The sequence below is a fragment of the Sus scrofa genome, chromosome 14, assembly GCF_000003025.6.
Source record: "Sus scrofa isolate TJ Tabasco breed Duroc chromosome 14, Sscrofa11.1, whole genome shotgun sequence".
Lineage (NCBI taxonomy): Eukaryota > Metazoa > Chordata > Mammalia > Artiodactyla > Suidae > Sus > Sus scrofa.
This window is the reverse complement of record NC_010456.5, coordinates 139,838,542-139,861,274: the sequence shown is the minus strand read 5'-3', so window position 1 is coordinate 139,861,274 and position 22,733 is coordinate 139,838,542. Positions and strand designations below refer to the sequence as shown.

General features: G+C 54.5%; 1 protein-coding gene and 1 long non-coding RNA gene across 2 annotated transcripts in view; both read left to right on the top strand.

Annotated features, from left to right (window-relative positions):
• TCERG1L (transcription elongation regulator 1 like) overlaps positions 1-22,733 on the top strand; it is a 183,190-nt gene that overhangs the window by 95,999 nt on the left and 64,458 nt on the right. The window lies entirely within an intron of this gene.
• LOC102166328 lies at positions 15,736-17,139 on the top strand. Its single transcript, XR_001301290.2, has 2 exons — positions 15,736-16,228; positions 16,818-17,139. It is a non-coding gene; the product is annotated as an uncharacterized LOC102166328 (long non-coding RNA).

The window sequence follows — 22,733 nt, the reverse complement described above, 5'->3', positions numbered from 1 at the left end:
AGGACCCTCCCCCGGAGCCTCAGAGGGAGCGCAGCCTGGCGACACTGTGACTTAGGACTTCTGGCCTCTAGAGCACTGAAATAATAAAGTTCTGTTATTTTAAACCAGTTCATGGTGACTTATTTTGGCAGCCCCGGGACACTGAGCCATAAGAATTCTTCGGAAAAATGGGGGGGGGATGTGCGATGCAAGCGACACCCCCTCCTTAGACACCTGTCTCCCAGGCCTCCTGCCTCCCCCCAGCTGCGTTGCTTTATCTGCTCTGGGACTCTTCAAAGTCCAGGCTCTGACGCATCTGCTCCCTGCCGAGCGCTGACCTGATGGAGCATCCCCTCCAGCAAGGGGCCTCTCCCTTAGGGCCTCTGCTCTGGAAGCAAGGCTTCCCTGAGGGCGCTGCAGGTCTGTTGGTTCGTTGTGGCCTCTGGAGGAAGGAGGTTAGACCAACGTCCTTCATGCCGAGGATGCATGCAGGTGGCTCCCCCTGCGCCCCGCCCCCAGAGCCAGCGGGACGTGAGAGCCTCTGCCAGTGTGGATGGGACACCGCCCTTCAGAGAGGCCTTGGCGGGGGCCCACCAGCCCCGGGGGGGCTCTGGCCCTCCTTCCCGTGTCTCAGCTGCGCAAATGGCGGGGAAGAGACCCCGTCCCTTGATGGGGTTTTAGGGATCTGACTGCGGTGGCTCTGCACCAGGATTCCTGTTCCCTCCCAGATCCCTGCCCAGCGCCCCTTTCACCTCCTCCCTCCCAAACAGAGTCAAGTTTGCAGACCGTTGAGAAGAAGGAGCTTGTCTTGGATGGGGAGGGGCGGGACTGGACCCCTCCAGGCCCACCGACGCGGCTCCTCCCAGCCACAGCTCCTGGGACCTTCCTCGCTGCACACCCTGGGCCCCCGAACCTTTGCCGTCAGAGCAGCGACAGCCCAGAAGGTGCCACAACCCTTGAAAGGAATAAAACTCAACAGAGGAGCCCAGCAGCTGGAGCGTCATAGCTACGTGCCTGCTGCCGACGCGTCAAACTATTTCACTGGTTTCTACAACTTCCTGGAATCCACGCCAAGTGACCCAATTAAAATGACAGTAATGAAGAGCAAACATTATGTCATCATCTCCTACAAAAACGGCCATTTTCTCCCTGGGCGAAGCCAGCTTTGGACACGGCACCTCTGTCCCCTGAAAGTCCCCAGGGCAGGAGGTTGACGCCAGATCGCCCGGATGCTTAAGGGGACCCACACGAGGCCCCTGATGGTGGACCCTGGGTGACCTGTGAGCACCTGGCAGGTGGAGCCGGTGACGCCAGCCCACTCCATGGTCTGTGACCCCATCAGCGCGCTCTCAGGGGGTCCAGCCCCTGTGGAGGTGTCGGGGTGTAGCTGGGATGTGGCCGCTGGTCCAGGACTGCACTTCCCTGCAGCCCTGGGTCAGGGTGGCCCGTAGATCCAGTTCCGACCTGCTGACAGAGCCAAGTGATGGGCGTCGTCCCCACCTGCCTTTGGTTCTGGCCCCTCTGGGGCTCTGGGGAGGGCAGGACCCCAAAGGAAGGGACTGTGTCCCAAAGCCACCGCTGCTGACGCCTCGGGTCTTAGGTGGTGACTCATCTGCAGCCTGAGGGGGTGAACACTTCGGGACGTTTCCGAGGAAGAGCTTACAAGGCGCATCTAGGTGTGCGCGGGGCCAGCTTGGGCATTCCACCAGACACGGCTTGTCTGACGACAGAAGAGCCGTCTCGGGGACTCCTTTGTCCTCATTCTCATTAAGCATTCTGTCCTTGGCCGAGCTGAGCTGGCCTGAAGCATGGCCCCCGGGGGTGGCACCGCGCCACACGTGGGAAGTCAAGAAGCAGAGCCTCCTCCTACACACCTGCTCCCGTGCATCGCCTGCTCACGGCTCTGAGGGCTGGCGGTGGGTTGAAGCATCATTCAGAGCCGCAGTTATGACTCCTTGAGAAGCCGTCAGTCATTCAAACTCTTGGAGGGCTGTTCGCGGTGGTTCTTGAGTCTAAAAGAGGAGCTCCTAGCACGGGTGAAAAACCAAACAGAGGCACCACTGCGGGGTCTTGCCCCTCCCCCATCATCCGTGAACCAGAAGCGGCCTCTTCACCCCAGATGGCCTCTTAGGATGGCAACTGGTGAACAGCAATCATCAGGCAATTTTAAGCTGAGGAGTGTGTCTCAGTAGACCAGAGACTTAATTATTTAAATGTTTACTTTTTTTTTTCCCTAATTAAGCAGTACATTGCGAATGGGTCCTATTCAGGAAATGGAGACAGTTCAGAGGTACATACGCTCTGCCCTCCCAGCCCTCTTCTCCTCGCAAAGGAGCGTCTATCAGCTGCGTGGCGTGCTCATCAAATACTTCCAAGGCCTCATGGCAGTCACAAGTGTTCATGGAAAGGAGAAGGATTTTTTTTTTTAAACCTGCATGGGGTTGTCTAGCACGTGCATTTCTGACTTTTTACTTAGCAACAGACCTCGAAGACCAAAATTCAGTGATGTAGAAAGAATTTCCATCTTAACAGCTCTGGCAGTACTCTGTGCTTTCTGCATAAACATAGTTATTTGCTGTTGGGCATTAAGCTGTTTCTTTTTCTTTCTTTTGGAGCCTGGGGAAACTCGAAGTTTATTTTTTGTTTTTTAAAGTTGTATTGAAGTATAGTTGCTTTACAGTGTTGTACCATTAAGCCGCAAATAATTCTTCGGGTGTTTTTTGACAGACTTCTTCATGCAGGTGGTGGAGCATCGGGTGGAGTTGGTGAGAATGTAATTTGTTACAGTGTTTCTGGAAATAAAAAGTGTTGCCACAGACCAGATTTGCAGTGGAGCGTGTGTGAAACAGTGAGATGCCGTGTCTCGGTAGCACCTGGTTCAATATGAGTTCTCTCCTGTTCCAAACACACTTCACGTGCAGCATGTGCAGTGATGGTCACAGCCCCAGAGCTCACCTGAGCGCCTGTGCCCGTGGCCGGGGACCCTGCAGCGCCCCCCCCCCCCCGCCCCCGCCACCACCTCGAGCCCGCTGAGCGCGTCTGCGTGTGTGGAAGCAGCTCCAGGTGTGGCCACTGTCGGCAGTGATATACAGGGAAATGGAATTCCATTGCTAGTCTTCTCTGGAGTAACGCACTGGGTTACAAAATGATCATGTGACGAAGCCCTGGACACGAATGCAGCCCGAAAATAGAGGAGCAGAAAGAGTTGTAGAAGTATGAAAGACTGTTGACATAAATAACGCTCTAGTATTTTTTCTTGACTTGGTGAGATATAGATGTTTCTAATTTTCAGAATATGCTGAATTTTCTTCCCTCATCCTAAGAACGGTCTCCCTTTTATACCTCATTTTGGTTTCGTAATTGCATGGGACTTTTCCTCATGAGACCCCAGGACTTGGAGAAGCCCTGCTCCAGCTTCTACGTGAGTTTTCTATCCTGGATCACTTCAGCTGGGCAGACGCGTTTCTTGGTAAAGATTCGGGTGTAAGGGAAGTATTCACGAGGGTTGAGTTATTGGCTCATAATACTGGGTTATGGACAGTCTCTTTTTGCTTCATTTTGCATTTTGTTCCTTTACAAAAGTCAGAAAAAGCAGAGGGAGAGGGGAGCCCATGGGTGAGGCTTCCAGAGGGGAGCCTGAGTTGAGTTCCAGTGGAAGCTGTGATGGGACTTCTGGTCCCTGAGGCCAAGGGACCAGGGCGGAAACGGAAGTGCCGAGTGTGGGAAGGGGAGGAGGGGCTGGGCTTCCACCTGCAGCTTGTCACTGCCTCGCTGCGTCTCTACGGCAGCACCTACTCTTTTACGTTCCGCTGCCCACTTCCCCCTTTCTGCCTCCTTTTGAAGGCCAGGTCAGGGCTCTTCCTAAGTACCCCCTTCTCTAGAATGTTCTTGCTCTCCCTCAGCATCGCTGGTACCCACAATACACACCCTCCCACTCACACTAAGAGGGAAGTGACTGCGCCGTTGTCGTCGGAAAGATGATTGGGTTTTCTCTAGATGCGCTTTGGTTCTAATTAACGGCTTGGTACCCCTCCAGTCTGGCAAGGCCGGGTCAATCCATTCAGGCCTCAGAAAAGCTGAGACTCTGGGCAGCGGCCCCTGCTTCCACGGCCCCTCCTGCCCGCCCTCTGAGTCCACACTGGTGGAGGCTCAGGCCGGTCACAGACGCACTTGCAGGGCAGTGGGGGCGGGGAACCTTCCAAACCTGCAGAGTGTGCGCCAGCCTCGGGCCTGGGCACCAGCACCCCAGCGCCCTTGGCCCAGGGCCTCCCGCGTGCTGCCCCCTCTGCCTTTGGGAGGGAGGACGGCCCGCCTTCTCCGCAGACGTGGGGCGTGATCACACCGTGGTTGCGCCCCCATCTCGGGTTCACGGCGATCACAAGTGAGCAGAGCGGCTGTCGCCGAGCGTTCAGATGGCGCTGAGCCTGTGAAAGTCCCGTCGCCAGGCAGAAGTCAGATCTCCGTCTGCTGGGACAGACGGTGACCTCACAGTCAGTGGACGTTACTCTCTTCCTTACACCAGGCGCCCCGTACCCACGGCTGCCAGGGTCAGAGGTTACCCCCAGGCTGAAGCTGTCCGGCTGGTGGGTCAGTGGGACCCTGAAGCCCTCACACACCGCATCCGCCCAGGGACTGGCCATGGGCTTGCTCAGTTACTAGTTTACACTGTATTCCGACCATCTGATCAATTTCCTTTATCCATTCACTTTTTATCCATTGATTTTCCCTTTACCAACCACCCAACACCCCAGTAAGGTTAACAAAAGTGAGGCCACAGCCAGTGGTCAGGGCGGCTGATCCTTATTCATCTAACCTAGTGTGTCCACTGCGTACCAGCCCCCGGCCAGGCTCAGGACGGGCTCTCTGTCCCCAGGTGACATGGCTAAGCTGAGACTTGGATGCAGGTGGCTGTGCTCCCACCCCTCGCCTCCTGCCCCCTGCCCCAGGCCACTAGAGCATGAGCAGAGCTCCTGCCCCAGTGTACAGGGGGCCCTGCGGTGGCGTGATGTCTGAGCCAGGCAGCCACACAGGAGGGAGGAGCAGGCCTGGGGGAGGGCAGTGGAAGTCCCAGGCCAGGGGAAGAGCCATGCCTGCAAGGAGAGCAGGCGTGTGGGGACCAGATTCCACCAGCACAGGAGATCCAGGCACCTGCAGCAGGCGGGCTCTCTATTGGTCGGTCTGTGGGCCCCTCCCTGGCAGTCCTCGGGGAGAGGAGCTGGCAGATGGTCCAGGAGAGCCTCTCGGGAAGCGAGCAGCCTTTCTGTGGCCATTTCAGGAAGAGGTTCCCAGTGCTACTCGACCTTGCCATTCGGGGAACTCCTTTTTCATTGTCAGCTCCGTCTCATCAGCTGGTCTGGTTATTCTCAATGTCCCAAGCCTTTGGGATGCGGGAGTCTGGGAGGTGCCCTTCCATCCATCCGCACCTGGTCCCTTGTTTCTGAGCTGAGATCTGCACCCAGGCGTGAGGAGGACGCCGCCCCCACCAGCCACCTGGGCTGAAGACCAACAGGCTGGGACTTGGGCACGGTGCTCAGAGCGCCAGGGCCCCTGGTGGTTTGCCCATCTCCCTCTCGCCTCTGTTCCCTGTGCTCGTCAGAGCACATCCCAAGTCCTTGGCCCTGAAACACAGCCGGGATAGAACTGCAGACACCAGAAGGCCTAGCTCTCTCGGGGTTTCTGCCTCGTCCATCAGGGACCTCAGGAAACAGCAGTGAGAACCTCAGTGATATGTAACACATATCATCCCAGATGTTATCTGAAATAGTGTGTGTGTGCGTGTGTGTGTGTGCGTGCGCGCAAAAATACATGGTCAGATGGGGAGTTCCCACCATGGCACAGTGGAAATGAATCTGACTGGTAATCATGAGGTTGTGAGTTCGATCCCTGGCCTCACTCAGTGGGTTAAGGATCTGGCGTTGCCGTGAGCTGTGGCGTAGGTTGCAGACGAAGCTCAGATCCTGCATTGCTGTGGCTGTGGTAGAGGCCTACAGCTGTAGCTCCAATTGGACCCCTAGCCTGGGAACCTCCATCTGCCACAGGTGCAGCCCTAAAAAGCAAAAAAAAAAAAAAAGATGTATTGCTAATAACAATTCCAAACATTGCCTGGCAATGCAAGGTTGCCACAAACCTTCAGTTTGTTTAAAAAAAATAAATAAAAAGCACAACCTCAACATCTTCAAAATAAAGCAGAGTGCGATAAAATGAGGTCTGCCTGCATCCAAATATGTGTGCACAGGTCCACGGGGAGCCGAGCCCGCTGCAGGGCTGGTGTGTGGTAGGGAAGGCATTTCCGATCGAGGGGTGAAATGGACTGTTGGGGTGATGGCGTTAAGATAACAGGGGAGTCACCTGGGGGATTGCAAGGCATATCCATACCTCAACCTTCACTGGATAAGGTCCTGATGGAGCCAACTATGACACGCAAACGGACACCGTGAAAGTCCCGGGGAAAATGATAAGAATTGCTACCAACCTTTGGAGAGAGGCAGGTCTTTCCCAAGACAATTGCCGAGAGACAGAATGGTGGCTTTGATCCTTTAAACTTGGGGCATAGAAGCTGCAATCACGATCGCAGCCACAAGGACTCTGCAACTCTTATCCTGGGCAGAAGGGCCCTTAAGTCCCTGTGACAGCAGATCCAGGGCAAAGGGCAAACGCGTGAGGACAGGGTTCACAGGAGAGGAAGTCCGGCACAGAGGTCTTGTCAACCCCTGGGTAGGCACTCTGATGCCATGGTAACCACTTCCCCCTTTTTTAGGATGTAAGTCCCGAGGGGCAGGGGGTTTCATTTTCATTTCTGTTCCTGCCTATCCCTTCTCCCAGGCCAAGAAGAGTGCCAAGGACCCAGTAGGTTCTCAGGGGTATTTGTTGAATGGAGGAGTTCAAGTTAAGCCAATCCCTATTAAGACCTGCATCTTCACCCGTCAGGTTGGCACCGGTCAAGGATGCCCACTGGGAGGTCAGGATGCAGGAAGCCAGGCACTCCTTCCAGGTGGGAGGCTGTCACCCATTACAGACAAAGATGAGATGGTCAACTTGGCAGCGTTTTCAAAACCTCAAATCACAAGGAGCCCCTGACCCAGCTCCTCCCGGGGGGCTGACCTCAGTAAACCCCATGAAGGCGGGCGGGTGGGTGTGGAGCTGTGACAAGACCTCTGACAGCAAAAGACTCAAAAAAAGTCTCCTCCATCTTCCTGGGGGAGATGAACCAAGGCTGGAGCATCCGTGCCCTGGGTGCCGGCACCGTTAAAAAAAGGCCAGTGTGCACTCTGGTCGCCTGGCTCCTAAGGGTACAGGGTTTTATCTGTGAAAATTTAAACTGATTTACAAAGAAATGTAGGGTCACGTCTCCCTTCCACTTGCCAGAAATCCGAAGTCTAACTACCGAAGCGTTTGTGTGCGACGTGGTTGGATTTTTCCGTAATAATTGTCCTGAATTCGTGTTAACTGTGTGCCCCTTATTGAACGTGGGAGTAATTGAAATGTAGAAATTCCGCTCTCTTTCTCGATGCTAATTAGATGCTAATTAGATGCTGGGGCTGCTTACCAGTAAAATAGCTTTCATATACATGTGCCTCTTATTTCAGGAGTTCCTTTCTCTCTGGCTGGCCTATTTATTTCCAAAGTGGATAAAGTCATTGTGCAGGGAAGAGGGAGCTTTTATCTCCCTGTGGAAACCTCGAAGCCCATTTTCTGGGTGTTCTGCATGGGACCCGCAGAGCAGCATCATTTTTATTGTGCTCTGTTGCATCAGGCGGTACCTTCATGCGCACTATTTTAACTCCTAAACGTTTGCCATCAGTGAAACTAATTGCATCAGAAACAGCCAAGGAACTTCACAAGCATTCAAAACACATAAATAACACCCCCAATTAACCACCACGACGCGAGCTCTCCGTCTTCTTGTCAAAAGCCACGTACTCCCGGCTCTAATTGCACCCAGGCGGGAGGTGGAGGAGAGGCTGCCTTTCCCCAGGGAAAGAGCATCTCAGAGCCGCGTTTAGCCTGCAGGTCCATCCCTGTCCACCCGGCCGGCAGGAGGCTGCCTGGGACGGCGCCCCCTCCGCGGGAGACAGCGGGGTTCTTTTCCTCTCTTGACCTGTTTCTCCTGCGCCCCCACGCTGGGGACAGCCCGCTGCACGGGACCCTGAGGCTCCCCACAAGGACCAAGTGGCCCAAACCCACCATCTCGGGTAGCATTGCCGTGAGGAACGCGGAGGCGGTGGCGGGAAGCTGGGAAACCGAGGGCCCGAGGGAGAACCAAGGAGACCCCGGCCACAGGGGCGGGAACCCAGCCTCTGGTTCTACATCGTGGAGTTTAGGGCACCGTGAGGAGAGCCTGGCACCTCACCCCAGACCTGCCCTCCTTATAAGCACAGGAGGGGGAGGGACAGGGCGGGGTGGGGACGGCCAGTCCCGAATGAGGCCCCTGGTGGAACAGCAGCAGAGCCGAGAGCCAGCTGGGATGCTCCCTGCTCGGCCTCTTGGATGTCCCAGTGGGACGGCCTCCCCCACAGGACAGCTGGGACCCTGACGCAGAGGTCACGCAGCCCTAGCAGAGACCTGCTGCTCCACAAATCAGCCCTTCTTTCAACAGACCCTCCTGCTTGCTCGGGAGCTGGGGTGGGGGTGGGGCGATGGTGAACTTGACCCTGGTGCCCTCCATCCCCAAGGTCACTGTCTTTGGTGTCACAAGTTTCTACCCTTTGTCCAGCTTTTGGCCTGTGCATCTCTGTCACCCTGGGAGCTGCCCTGTGTGTCAGGACCGGAGGACTTGCCTGTGGCCACGAGGGCCACAGCTGTGTGTCACTCAGAGAGGCGTGAGGCGCGGGGTGCCGGTCCGCTGAGCTGTGGGGAGAGTGCGGGTCCACCCGTGATGGCTCCCCCGATGCCACGCTTGTCCCCGGAGCTCTGTATAAGTATCACCCACTTAGGCTAATAGCCGTTCTGTGGGGAAAGCAGAGACATTATCTTTATCCCTGAGGGACTGGCGAGAAAAAGCAAACCAGCCAAGCAGCAGCAAGGGTGTTGAGGGCATCTCCGTGGATGAGCTGGGACCTGGGTCTAGAAGCTTCCGTGCCACAGCCCTCCTGCCCGTCCTCAGACCTGATCCTCAAGGACAAGGGTCTTCCTAGGACCACAGCTGACGCTTGGCCCCTGCAGCTTGCTGTCCTCCTTTTGTAGGAAAATAGGTTTTCTTTTTCTTTCTGGAACTTTCTAGATGGACGCTTGTCACCAGAGTTTCAGATATGTTCTTGGCATGTCAACACCAAACTCCACAGCCATCAGATCTGAAGCCTTCAGAAACCGTCCCCTCTCAGTCTCGGTTCTCTTTCTAGGTCTATTCATTGGAGGTTCCACTTCCTGGGCTAATTCTCTGTATCTCTGTGTTTCTCACCTGTGTCTTGTTTTGAATGCAGTAAAATTCACACAACACACCATTAGCAGTTTTGAAGTGAAGGACTCAGTGGCATTTGGCACCTTCACGGTAAGGTACAGCCACACTTCTGTCCCGTTCCAAAACATTTTCATCACCGCAAAGAAGACCCCCAATCAGTCCCTCCTCCCTCCCCCAGCCCCCTCCGTCCCCCACGCTGTGCCCTGTGGGTTTACCTGACCTCACTATTCCACGTGAACAACATCACACAAAGTGACCTTTGTGTCTGGCATCTTTCACGCAGCATCCTGCGAAGGGTTTATCCAGGTAGGAACAGGTGTCAGGGCTCCATATGCTTCACGGCAGAGTCACATTCCACAGCATGGATGGGAGAGACCACGTCTTGTTTATCCAACCATCCGTGGTCACCTTTGGTGTAGTTTCCACCTCTCGGCTGTTAGGAATTGCCCTGCGGTTTACAGGGTTTGTTGAGTACCTGCTTTCCATTTTTTTGAGGGGTGCAATTGCCAGGTCTTATGTTGATTGTGTGTTTAACTTTTTGCAGGCCCCCCAAACTGTTTTCCACAGCAGCTGCCCCATTTTGCATTCCCACCAGTCATAGGTGACGATTCCAATTTCTCCATATGCTCGCCGACACTTATTTTTCTTTCTTTCATGTTACCGTTCTGGTGGGTGGTTTGAATTTGCATCTCCCAAGCAACTAATCACGTCGAGCCGCCTCTTTGTGGGCATTTTGGCCATTTGAACATCTTCTCTGGAGAAACAGCTGGTCAAAGTCATGTTCATTTTTTAGTTGGGTTGTCTTTTCCTTGTTAAGTTGTAAGAGTTCTTTATATATTGAGGATACTAATCTTTGTCGGATACATAATTTGGAAATATTTTCTGTCATTCTGCAAGTCATCTCTTTATCTCTTGGTATGGTCTTTGGATGCACAAAAGTTTTCAATTTGGGCGACACGCGAATTATCTCTTCTTCTCTTTTGCCGCTCGTGCTTTCAGTATTGTATCTAAGAATCGATTGCCAAGTCCAAGTTCAGGTCTCTCTCTTTTTAAAATCCTTATTGCATTCTTCTCTAGTTGGGGGTATTTATGGGATGTTGACTTTCAAACCCCTATTCATTTTTTTTCTATTTAGATGATACGAACATATATCTATATTAAAATATATGTTCATATAAATACGTACATATTTATATATATTAGCTAGAGCGTGGGAAAGAGATCTTTGGGGGAATATAAATATAAGCGACATAAATATGATAGGAATTATTTATATATATTTGTATATAGTTTCCTAGGGCTCATTTACGCTTTCTCGTTATTATTGTTTTGTTAGCATTTGTTCTTCCTTCATGGATAAAGTACCTTATGAAGTCTCTGGAAGGACCATCTGTAAACGTGACGAGACCCTAGCTGGGAAGCCTCGCCTTTTGCCCTCTGTTGCATGAGCTCCGCTGTCACTCTCAACCTGAGTGGGCAGCTGCCCTTGGGCTTTCATGCTGCAGACGTGCTCAGGGGTCCGGCCGTCCTGGGCTGCCCAGCCGCACTTTAGAATCAGCCGCTAGAAAAGCGACCACTGTGTTTTCCAGCCGAGCCTCTGGAGACAGGCTTCATGGGAGGTTGGGTGCGCCGGGGGCTGGCCTTTGATGGAATGGAAATGGATGGAAGGCTCCTTCGGCGACTTCAGAGGGGAGGTCTCTGCTCTGGAATGGAAAGCCGCCATGCCCGCTGCCCTGGCTCTTGCCAAATGTCGTGTCCAGTTTCTTATTTCTTTGCTGATTCGTTTCCCTTTCGTTTGATTGCTCTGCTCGTGGGAGGGGACGGATGGACCAGGCCACTTAGCTCCTCTCGTAGCTGGTTGGGGCTCCGCCTGTGTGCACACGTACCCAGCCAGTCCGCATTGATTAAGCATCCGTTTTGTGTCAGTCACACAGTTGATTTAAAGTAGGTTTAAAGATGGCTTCTGTTTTCAGGGAACTCACAGCTATGAAATGAGTCATTTAAGTAGGATATGCTGGGAGTCGCCGCTATGGTTCAGTGGGTTAAGAATCCGACTGCAGAGGCACGGGTTCGATCCTCGGCCCAGCATAGTGGGTTAAGGATCTGGTGTTACCTCCTCGGTCCAGCATGGTGGGTTAAGGATCTGGTGTTACCTCCTTGGCCCAGCATGGTGGGTTAAGGATCTGGTGTTACCTCCTCGGCCCAGCATGGTGGGTTAAGGATCTGGTGTTACCTCCTCGGCCCAGCATGGTGGGTTAAGGATCTGGTGTTACCTCAGCTGTGACACAGGTGGCAGCTGAGGCTCAGATCCGATCCCTGGTCCGGGAACTTCCTTATGCAGCAGGTGCAGCCAAAAAAAAATGTGATATGCTGGAATAGAAATATGTATCAGGTATTTTAAAACCCAGAAGGACCTGAGCTCCTTGCCCTGGGCAGCGCGCTGAGAGCAGGCTTCACAGAGGAAGGCAGAGGTGGCGCTCTTGGCAGTGAAGGAGGCGGGACGCCGGGCAAAGAGGGAAGCGAATTCCAGCAGGTGGAAAGCTTGCGGGCAGGGTGCAAGCGCAGAGAGAAGCTGGAGAAGCCCCCGGCCCAGCCCAGCCAGAGATGCGGGTCAAGGCGGGGAGGTGACTTTGGCCAAAGGGGTCAGGTGGTCCCCGCTGAACACCAGCGCCACAGGTGGCAGCTAAAACTGCAAAGACATGGGTCTGACCTTGTGGTTTGCCTTCCAAGAAGGAGCGGTGCCTCGGCTGAGAATCTGACTCAAGAGCTGAGAAGGGGACATCGCGGAGGGCAGAGCAAGGAGGGGCAGCCCCGAGGGGAAGGGCCCTGAGTGCCCTTTGCGGGAGGGCTGGGCCATTATGCCAGACACGGGGGACAACTCCATCCTGTGCTTGTCTGGGGAGGGGCTCCAAGCAGGAGGGGTCTGAGAACGAGACACGACGAGGGAGAAACGGGCTGGATTCTTTCCTGTGGAGCAGGAGGTGCTGTTGAGGTGCTGGTTCAGGGACCAGAAATTCTGCTTCTGGTGGACAAAGAGCCGACCAAGGGGTAACTGGCCGCCTAGACGTAAGAAAAGATAAAGCTTCCATAGGGACCTTCATTTGTTTCCCAAACAAAGGGTCTCTTTGTACCAGATGCTTTGTGGAAGGTGTAGGATTGACTGTTTTTAATTTTTAATACCTTTAAAAGAGACAGTCACTGAACAGATGGCCAACAGGCACAGAAAAAGATGAGCCACATCAGCCATTATTAGAGAAATGCAAATCAAAACTACAATGAGGTACCCCTCACACAGTCAGAACGGCCGTCATCAAAAAGTCTTAAAATAAATGCTGGAGAGGGTGTGGAGAAAAGGGAACCCTCCACATTGCTGGTGGGAAAGTAAATTGGTGCAGCCACTATGGAAAACAGTAGGGAGGTTCCTCAAAACACTAAATATAGAACCAACATATCACCCAGCAATCCCACCCCTGGGCATGCATCTGGAGAAAACCATAATTCAGAGAGAAACATGTACTCCAATGTTCACTGCAGCACTACTCAAAATAGCCAAGACATGGAAGCAACCTAAATGCCCGTCAACAGAGGACTGGATTAAGAAGCTGGGGTGCATATATACAGTGGAATACTACTCAGCCCTAAAAAAGAATGACATCATGCCATTTGCAGCAACGTGGATGATCATAGAGATGATCACGCTAAGTGAAATACATCAGAGGAAGGTCAACATCATACGACATCACTTATATGGAAGCTAATAAAAACGACACAAAATAACATTTATAAAACAGAAAACACCTCACAGATTTCTGAACTCCAGCGTTTGGTTATCATGGCGGGAGGGATAAATTAAGAGGGTGGGATTGACTCGTACACACTACTGTATATAAAATAGACAACTGGGAGTTCCCTTCATGGCTCAGTGATTAACCAACCCGACTAGGATCCATGAAGATGCAGGTTCAAGCCCTGGCCTCGCTCCGTGGGTTAAGGATCTGGTGTTGCTGTGAGCCGTGGTGTAGGTCACAGACTCGGCTCAGATCCCACATTGCTGAGGCTGTGGTATAGGCCTGCAGCTGCAGCTCTGCTTCGACCCCTCACCTGGGAACTTCCAGATGCTGCAGGTGTAGGTCTAAAATAGCAAAATAAATTTAAAAAATAAAAGTTAAAAAAAATATATATATACCTAACGAGGACCTCTGCATAGCCCAGAGGTCTCCTCAATATTATTTGAAAACCTATGTGGGAAAAAGAATAGACATATGTATACGTGTAACTGATTCACTTTGCTGTACACCTGAAAATAATAAACACTGTAAATCAGCTATACTCCAATAACATCTATTGTAAAAAAAATGATTTGCTTAAACCCATCAGGGAGTTTGGGGTTTTTTTTTTTTTGCACATCAGCTGTTCCCGATTCCTTGTCGGCAGCCTTACAAATAAACTGTCCACTTTCATTTAGTGCGCGCCAGCGGTGCAAGCGCACACGCACGAGCAAGAGAAAGAAAGATGAAAAATGCAAATTCCTCGGAAAACTTCTACTCCATCTGTAGCCAGGACACAGGCACCTGGCCTCCTTTTTCCCATCATTCCACGTACCTGCCCTTGTCAGGAATGTACGCGTGTGCGGGGATGGGCTGGCTTCGCGCCGGCCTCCGCAGAGGCATCATTCTTTCGGGTGATGGGAGCTTTGCTCTGACGCCGAGCCCCGTCGGGCTGTGTAGCTGCCATGACAGATCAGCTCGTGAGCACGACGCATTTTTTCTCCAGTAGCTCACAGACCAGCAATTCCCGGCCTGTGTTTTTGTTAAAGGTTATGTTTGCCTTAAACTCATTAAAACCGTTTGTATCAAATGACTGGAATAACTTCCTTTTGAAAATAGAGAAATAACCGAAAGAAGTTGGTTTACGAGGAAAAAAAAAAAGAGGTCCGAGTTAATTTCATCAACTGAGATGAGAAGAGCACTATTAAGTTTATTACACGTAAATGTGAAAATAAATAAGCTTGCTGAGGACTGCATTTTCATATAGATTAGTCTTTGAAAAGTCAGAGCTGCCTCCGCGTGGGCTCTCTGGAGGGGAACCAGCCCGCAAATGCTGCAGCGGCAGGTGTATAGACCCAAAGGCTGCCACCCTCCAGTGTGCAGAGGCGCTGGGCAGCTCTCAGGAAGCCACCTTTGGTTTGTCATATGCACAGTTACAAGAAACTTAAGGACTCTTTCGTGCATCGGGCATCCAGCCCTGTAAGAATCTGTTCCTTCAAATCCTGCAAATGGGTGAGGCTAGGATGAATTTATCAAAACTCATGATTTATCTCCAAGGGAAAGTCGTAAACAGACATTCATTCCTTTTAAAATATATACCTAGTGAAGCCTTGCTGGTGCCAGGCCTCCAGCTAGGGGCAGGGGACGAAGCACCCGGCTGTGTTTGGGCTCATCTGCCCTCTGCGTGTGCTTTCCTGTCTTCTGTACAATGACAAGGCAAGATGAACCTCTTTTTTCGGGGCAGTGCCCCAGGGCAAATGGAGTTTCCAGGCCAGGGATCAGAGCCGAGCCTCAGTTCTGACCTACACTGCAGCTGTGGACACATTGGATCCTTTAACCCACTGCACCGGGCTGAGGATCAAACCTGCATCCTGGTGCTGCAGAGACACTGCCAATCCCATTGGCCCACAGTGGGAACTCCCACGACGCCCTTTTAAGAGGGATGAGAAAATTCTTCAGGCCTTTTTTTTTTTTTTAATGTCCACTCACAAGGGAGACTTGGGTACCTGTACAACTATCTAGAATATTCAGCAGTGTGCCCTGCTTTAAAGCCCAGAGATGCACACACAGAGGCACAGATTCACTGCTGCATCAGGATGGTCTGGACTCCTGTGTCCTGATTTGTAGCTACATCCTAACGTGAGGGTTGGCAGCTGGGGAGGAATGAATGGTCTGTCCCATCCTATTTGCAAAGGAGCGTCAGAAGTGTCCCTGAAAATTCTCCTGATAGAATAATCGCCACCACAATTTTTCACAACATCTGATGAGAAGAACAGGCTGCATTTTGCAAAGAGGAGAGCTGATCCGGGGGCCAGGGAGGCGGACGGCCCCTCTGCTCCTGACTCCCAGGGCCCTCGGGGGCCTCCGTGTGGGCTGGGGTCCGCTCTGCCTGCGCGCCCCCAGGCAGACCCTGTGCGGTAGGTGAGGCTGACTCGGGAGGCTTTGGCCCAGAAACCGCGAGGGTCTACTGCAGGAGCACACCCTGCGCCCAGCACTGTTCTCGCGGGATCTTTGGGAGCACACCCTGCGCCCAGCACTGTTCTCGCGGGATCTCTGGGAGCACACCCTGCGCCCAGCACTGTTCTCGCGGGATCTCTGGGAGCACACCCTGCGCCCAGCACCGTTCTCGCGGGATCTCTGGGTGCAGCCAGGGCCTCCCCGCGGTGTTTCTATGGACCGAAGATTCATATCCTGCGGAGGCCTGCGATGAAGCCCTCACCCCGGGGTGATGGGCTTTGGAGGTGGCGCCTTTGGAAGGGCATTAGGTTCACGTGTGGGCATGTAGGTGAGGCCCTGCTCGTGTGATCAGTGACTTTCTAAGAAGAGACACTGCCGTGTGAAGCCAGGTTGATAAGGTGGCATCTGCAGGCCGGGAGGCGCACCCGCATCAAACTCCAGGATGCCAGCGCCCTGCCCTTGGACTTCCGGCCTCCAGAACCTCCTGGAGAAGTACATGCCCGTGAAAGCCGCCTGGTCTGCGGAATTGTGTCGTGGCAGCTGTTGCGGACCGGGGCTCTCTGTCCTGCTCTGTTGGAAAAGCTGACACCCAGAGCAGGTAGGAGATTGTCCGCATACTTCAGGCCCGGTAAGTGGCTGAGCCGGGTTCGGCTCCCAGGCCTGTGTGATTCCGGACACCAGCCTCCAGGCTAAGCCCAGTCTGATCCCCCGGGCCTGGCGGCCGCTGTCCCATCCTCCCTCACTCTGAGCTTCCCGGACCAGGTGAAGGGAAGGGTGGTCCCTCGGGGAACCCGCAGCAGCGCCCCCTCCTTGGCGGGGGGCCCAGCCCCTGCAGGGGAACCCGAGGGACGCTCTCACCCACGTGGACCCGGGAGGTTCCCAGGCTCGGGGAGGCTCGTTCAGTTCCACAGCAGGCAGGGGCGCTGGGGGCAGGCCGCACCCGTCCTGGCCTGATGAGACGCCCCTGAACAACCAGGTCAAACCCAGAGGCCCAGCCTCACGCCTCCCTTCACCGTGACCATTGCTGATAATGACACACACTCGGCGATGATAATTCCTATGCCAGAAACACAGGCGTCGCCAACGTCCCTTCCCTGTGACACGGGTTTTACTGCTGCACTTCTTCCTTTTAACATAAATGTTCCTATCTGATACAAGTTAATGACGTGATTTAGGATGTGAATATATTTAATCATGCGTTTCTCTTCCATATCCAGCTAAAGGTTACATACAAAGGTACTTTGAGGGTGTTTTCGAGTCTGAAGCCACGGATGCTCGTGCCGAGATAACCGCAGTGTCAACTGCAGTGTCTGGATCCCAAGAGTCCAACACTTCCTTTTAGCATCGTCAGTGTGCTCCTGAGAACACTACAGGCCCCTCTCGAACTTGGTTGTCTTCTATGAAACAACAGTAACAGTAGACAGTAGCCTTGGAAGCAATCTTCAGTGTGAAAGTACCATTTAATTATTGTATTGCGTGTACAAAACACGCTATAATATATACTATATACAAGGTAGTGTGTATAATATTATTTATGTTGACAATGTCGTGTCTTGGCATATTTTTTATCTTTCACTGCTCCTGGTCACAGCCACACGGGTCATGAGCCCTCTGTCCTTGGAGGACTGCTGTCCCCAGAGTGGGGACTTTAGAACCTGCTGGTGTCACCTCTCTAGTCAGACCGGAAGGCACCGTGGGGGATGGGGGGCATGGGCCAGCCCCTCCCAGGGGGACCCGCCTTAATCTGCCCCGTGACAGAACGGTCACCTGCAGGCACCGTCTCCTTCGTGGTCTCAGGTTCTGTTTGTCTGCTGTGGATTAGAGGTTGGCGACTTTCCGGTGAACCTCAAAACCCAAAGCAAATACAAATCCGTGAGCCTTGCTTAATAAGCTCAGATTTGAAGACATTGCAGGGAGCCCCTGCCTCCAGCCCTCGGAGGCCGTCTTGCTGGTGAGTGGGTTTTGCCTAACTTCCCAGCGGCTTCTGGGCCACTATGCAGTTGGAGGAGGTGGCCCCCCAAGCGGACGGGGGATCTGGAAGCTGAGGCAGAGCAGGCTGAGTGCTCCTCACACCCCTGCATTGGGCACCCCTGAATGTACGGAAAAGCTTATAAATTAACTTAAATGATGCTGATTTAGGAGTTCCCGTCGTGGCACAGTGGTTAATGAATCTGACTAGGAACCATGAGGTTGCGGGTTCAATCCCTGGCCTTGCTCATTGGGTTAACGATCCGGCGTTGCCGTGAGCTGTAGTGTAGGTTGCAGATGCGGCTCGGATCCCACGTTGCTGTGGCTCTGGCGTAGGCTGGCAGCTACAGCTCCGATTCGACCCCTGGCCTGGGAACCTCCATATGCCACGCGAGCGGCCCAAGAAATGGCAAAAAGACAAATAAAAAATTGATTCTGATTTAGATGTTTCTATATTTATAACTTGAGCCACTCCAGCCCTTTGGCACAGCTTGACCTGTCACCTTGACCCAGGAAAGGAACAGAGGTTTTGCCCTGGGGCAGTTCCCAGGTGCAGTGCCCACCTGGGTGGCCCCTGGGACCCTGTCAGCCTGCCCTGCGAAGGCCCGGCTCACCCTCCTGGCCCATCTTCCCCACCATGCCCACAGGAGACCCCCGGGGCCCTCCAGGCTGTGACGTTTGCTCTGTAGGCTGACCTGGTGTCCCCACAAGAGGGGACCACAGGGCCCCCTCAGGAGCCTGTCCCCGAGGGACCAAGTCAAGCACTGGGGAGCCCGTCGCATTGTCAAAGCCTTGAGTCCCATGAGGGAGTAGCTCTGCCTCTGTCGGAATTGCTGTGTCTTCTCATTAAACAATTAATCCAGGGCTCCCTGGAGTGTGCTGGAGTCCCCGTCTCTAGATCCTCTTATTTAACGTGATGAAAGAAAGAGGCAGCAAGTGTGGAAACTAGACACTAACCTGGCGGCATCTACACTGAGGCGGATGCTGGGTCCTGAGGGATCTGGGGACGTGGGGGGTGGGGAGAGGCCAGCCTGGGTTGTGTGTGTTCCCTGCAGCCCCCGGGCGATGGCGACCTCACCTCTGGAGTGAGGGTCTCACGACCAGCTTCTAAATGAAGGCCAGTGCCCGTGAGAGCAGGGTGCCCTGTTTCTGAGGGTGGAGGAGCCCCGCCTGTGGGGTCGGGTCTTGGAAGCACACTCAGCAGTGAGGGGCCTCCTTCAAGCCTTTTGAGGCCCCCCAGGAGGCGTGAGATGCTAGCCATCACCTCTGTCAAAGCTCAGCTGATGCAAGGGAAGGCCTTCCAACTCCAGGCCAGGCCAGGGCCACAGCCAGGAGGGTGCCCACCCGCAACCGGAAATTTCACCAGGCTCCTGGGAGCATTGCCCGGGGCCGCTGTCTGCCTTTAAAACCCTCATCCTATTAAAACAGGCAACCTGGGTGCAGAGGCTGACAGCTTCAGGCTGCCTTCCTGGGCAAACGTCACCACGAGGCTGAGTCCTCAGGGGCCCAGGGATAGACCCGCCCGCCGGCCAAGGTCTGCACCTCTGCCATTTTGACCCCACCTCGTAAGACCCTCCCTCCCCCGGGGGGCCCTGTGGAAGCAGCTGTGTGTTAAAGCTCCGAAGAGGACACGGGGAGCTTGCAAACGCCTCAGGACAAAGGGAAGGAGGAGACTTTGTAACTGTCCAGGTCGGCAGAGGCTGCTTAGCTAAGAAGTGGCAGCGTGCCAGGCTCCGTTGCTAGAGGAAAAAGATAAGTGGGAACAGGCTGTAAACTACAGCGGAGGGGCTTAGGGGCCGGCCGGCTGGTGTCTGGGAGCGCGGGCGTCGTTAGAGGAAGCTGAGGTGTGGATCCAGAGCCCGCAGGCGTGGGTGGCGGTGGAGATGGGGTCGGGGCGGGGGCGGGGGCGGGGGCGGGGGGGTGTGTGTCCTCGGAGCCCTCTCTCCAGCCTCTCACCTTTTTCTCCAGCGGACGTGTCTGATGCCCGCTGCTGGCATGTGAGCTGTAGCCGGGGAGGCTCGCCCCTCACCCGTGCTGCGGGCTGCACAAGAAATGGATCGGTGTCCGCGGAGCCGGAGGAGGGAAAAGGATACACCTGAACGTTTCCAAAGTCGCTGCCCATGTTTTGAAAGCCATGCGTCGTACATAGAGCTTTTATAAAAGAGACAACTTATTTTTGCTGTCACCTGGAGACCAGAATCACAGGGCTGACCTTCTGCTGGTTCATTTCCACACACACGTCTGCTGCCCCCACCCTTTTCTGAGCGGAGCAACCAGAGACCAGTAACCTGTCCAAGCAGTGGACTTACCTGCTCTGACGACTGAAAAATCATCAATACAGTAGTCTTGTGTGTGCGTGTGTGTGTGTCTGCGTGTGTGCGTTGCGGGTGCACCATCACCTCTCGGGTCGGTGGCACCCTGGTGCCAGTTCAGGTCCCCAGGGTGATTCTCAGGACACCCTCTGCAGTGCAGGAGCCTTGCCTGGGGTGTGCCCTTGACACCTGCGGCGAGGCGGAGGGATGGGCGGCTGTTGTCCTTCTCTCAGTGGCTGTCGCTGCCGCGCTGCCCCGAGAGGCGGGCGTGGCTGGGCCGACGCAGCCGGCCCTGCGAGAAGGATTTGTGCTTTGGAGAGAAGGCTGAATGCTGTGCTTTCTCAATGCGCTCTGCCCGAGCCAGAAAGGAGTTTTAAATGACGGTTTGCCGTCCTCCGGGGCCTCTCTCCTCGCTGTCCCCCTCCTCTTCCCTGGGCCCAGTCTGTGGGAAGGTTCTAGCTGGCCCACCATACATCTGACACACAGAATATTTTCAATTTTTCTCTGGAAATTGTCTCATTGAGTGTGTCTCTTTTGCCTTTGATCTCCCTACTTGGGAGTGATAATTAGAATTTTGAACATACATTTTGAAATTGCACAGGACTGGTCTGCAGCTCACCCATTCATCCTTCAATCACGTGTTCATGGGAACGGGGAGGCGGCCTGGGCAGCTGGCCCTCCTGGTCACTCCCTGGGCATGCATGGTGCCTGGACGCTGGCCTCCTCTGGGCCCTGGCGGGACACCCTCTGTTCCTGGGGGGCTCTGGTGCCCAGGTGACTTTGGAGCAGCTTCTGGGCTGGTGCAGAATTGGGGCCGTTGCCATCACAGACCCTGACATTCCTCTGGGCCAGGAGACCCACGTCCCGGGACGGGCAGGGGCTGTGCCCTTCACTCTCCTGCAGAAAACGGGGCAGGAGTGCTCTGACCGTCCACGCTGAGACCCTCGCCGTTGGGCATGCAGGTGTCCCCCGTCTCCGCTCTTGTATGGCTCCCCATCCTCCGAGGTAACTGCCTTCGTGCGTGAAAGGACGGGGCTGCTTCAGGCTCTAGAACATTCGGGTGAAGCTGACCCGTCATCTCCACAGCCGCTCTGTCCCACGGTGACCTCGGAGCCTTGTCAAGCCAGTCAGGCCAGCAGCAGGATCTGGAAGCTCTTGCCTGGGGTCTTGGCTGGGGTCACGGGACTGGGGGATGGAGACAAGTTCCAGAAGTGGCCTAACAGCCGTGTTACAGGATGGGGCCACGACGGGGGTGGGGCCAGATACGGGGGCGGGTCCATGTACGGGGTGGGGCCAGATAAGGGATGTGGCCACGTGGAGGGTGGGGCCAAGCACAGCGCTGGGAGCCCTACGGAGGCGGGGCCCCCTTTCTCTGAGTGACCCTTTCTCGTGGAGGAAGCCAAGTTCCAGTCCTCTAATGTGAGTGTTTTGAAAACCTTTTGTTCCCACAGAGGGAAAGCCAGGATGTTATAAACAGGTAGAAAATGAAGTCTCTGCAGCTTGTCAACACTGTGAAAGCGCTGCCTATGAAACATTTAGGAGGACCCAGAAATGATGTGCCATCTTCCTGAAAATGATCTTCAGTTTCAGTGGAGGCAAGAACTCCTTTGCCAGCCTTTGCTGGGGGCTCGGGAGCGGGGGGCCTGGGCGAGGCCGGTCCGGAACTCAGGACCCAGGTTCCTGCAGCCCCAGGCACGTCGCCCACCTGACCCTGGGCCCTCCAGCACACAATGTCCTGAGACCCTGGGCACCACTGCTCTGCTGGCCCTCAGAGCGGGCCTCAGAGATCCCCCTGCCATCCACCGTCTGTCCTTCACCCGGTGTACCGTGGCCCCAGCCCCGTGGTGGCTCCAGCCCATACTGTGCAACACGTGGCCGCCAGGACTTCCGGCATTGCCACTGGGGCGTGGCCACTGCCTGCACTGTCGCTGTGTTCTCTGTGACATGCACTCCTGTCTCGGCGACTGTGTTGGTAGTGGACATTCCAAGCCCAGCTTCAGGCCCAAGCAGCTGTGGTCCCAGGGGTCTGGGGACTTTGACTCACAGCCTCAGGGCCCTGGCCATGTCGGCCACTCTGCAGTGACCTGTCTTGAGAAGGTGGGAGACCCCAGCCTGTGAGCCCGAGAAGGCGAGCAGGAGAACAGAATCCCCGTGACCCTCGCCTTGGCCACATCTGCTCGCGTCCGCGCTGACCACCCAGCTGCCCTGCAGCCTAGAAACTGGCCCTGGGAGAGGGGCTTCAAGGAGCCCAGGCCTCTGCCTCCCCTTCCCGTCTCCGAGCTGGGTGGCCCTCGGGTCTCCTGGGGGCAGCTGGGGGCAGGGACAGAAGGAGCACCCTCTCTGCTCGCCGCCCCCCCCCCCCCGCCGCCGCCCCTGCCCCGGACCAGCTCCACAGGCCCACGTGCCCGTCTCCTAGTTACCGGCTTCCAGCCCTGGGACCTGTCTTTGTCTCTCCTGTCCCTCTGGTCCCCAGGGCAGCAGCTCTTGCTAAGTCACCACCTGGGCTACATTGAAACTGGACGCTGGCCACACCCCCAGGGACCCACTCTCTTTGATAGTCTGGGTTTTATAGAGGAGACAGACTCTGAAAATCAGTGCCTTGTCCAGCCTCATTCAGAACCACACGCAACACACCCGAGTGTGTCATTATTAGTAACTTAAACATAAATTATGTTTTCCCCTTATTTTATTATTTTATTTTATTATCAGAATTTTCCCAAGGAGCTCAATACCACTTAAATTGGCAAATAGTTCCATCCCTCCCGAATGGCTTATTTCGTATCCTGGAAAATGGCTTTTACCTTGTCTAGTTTGCTTAGGGGCCAAATGGGATGATTTTCTACTTTGCCTGAG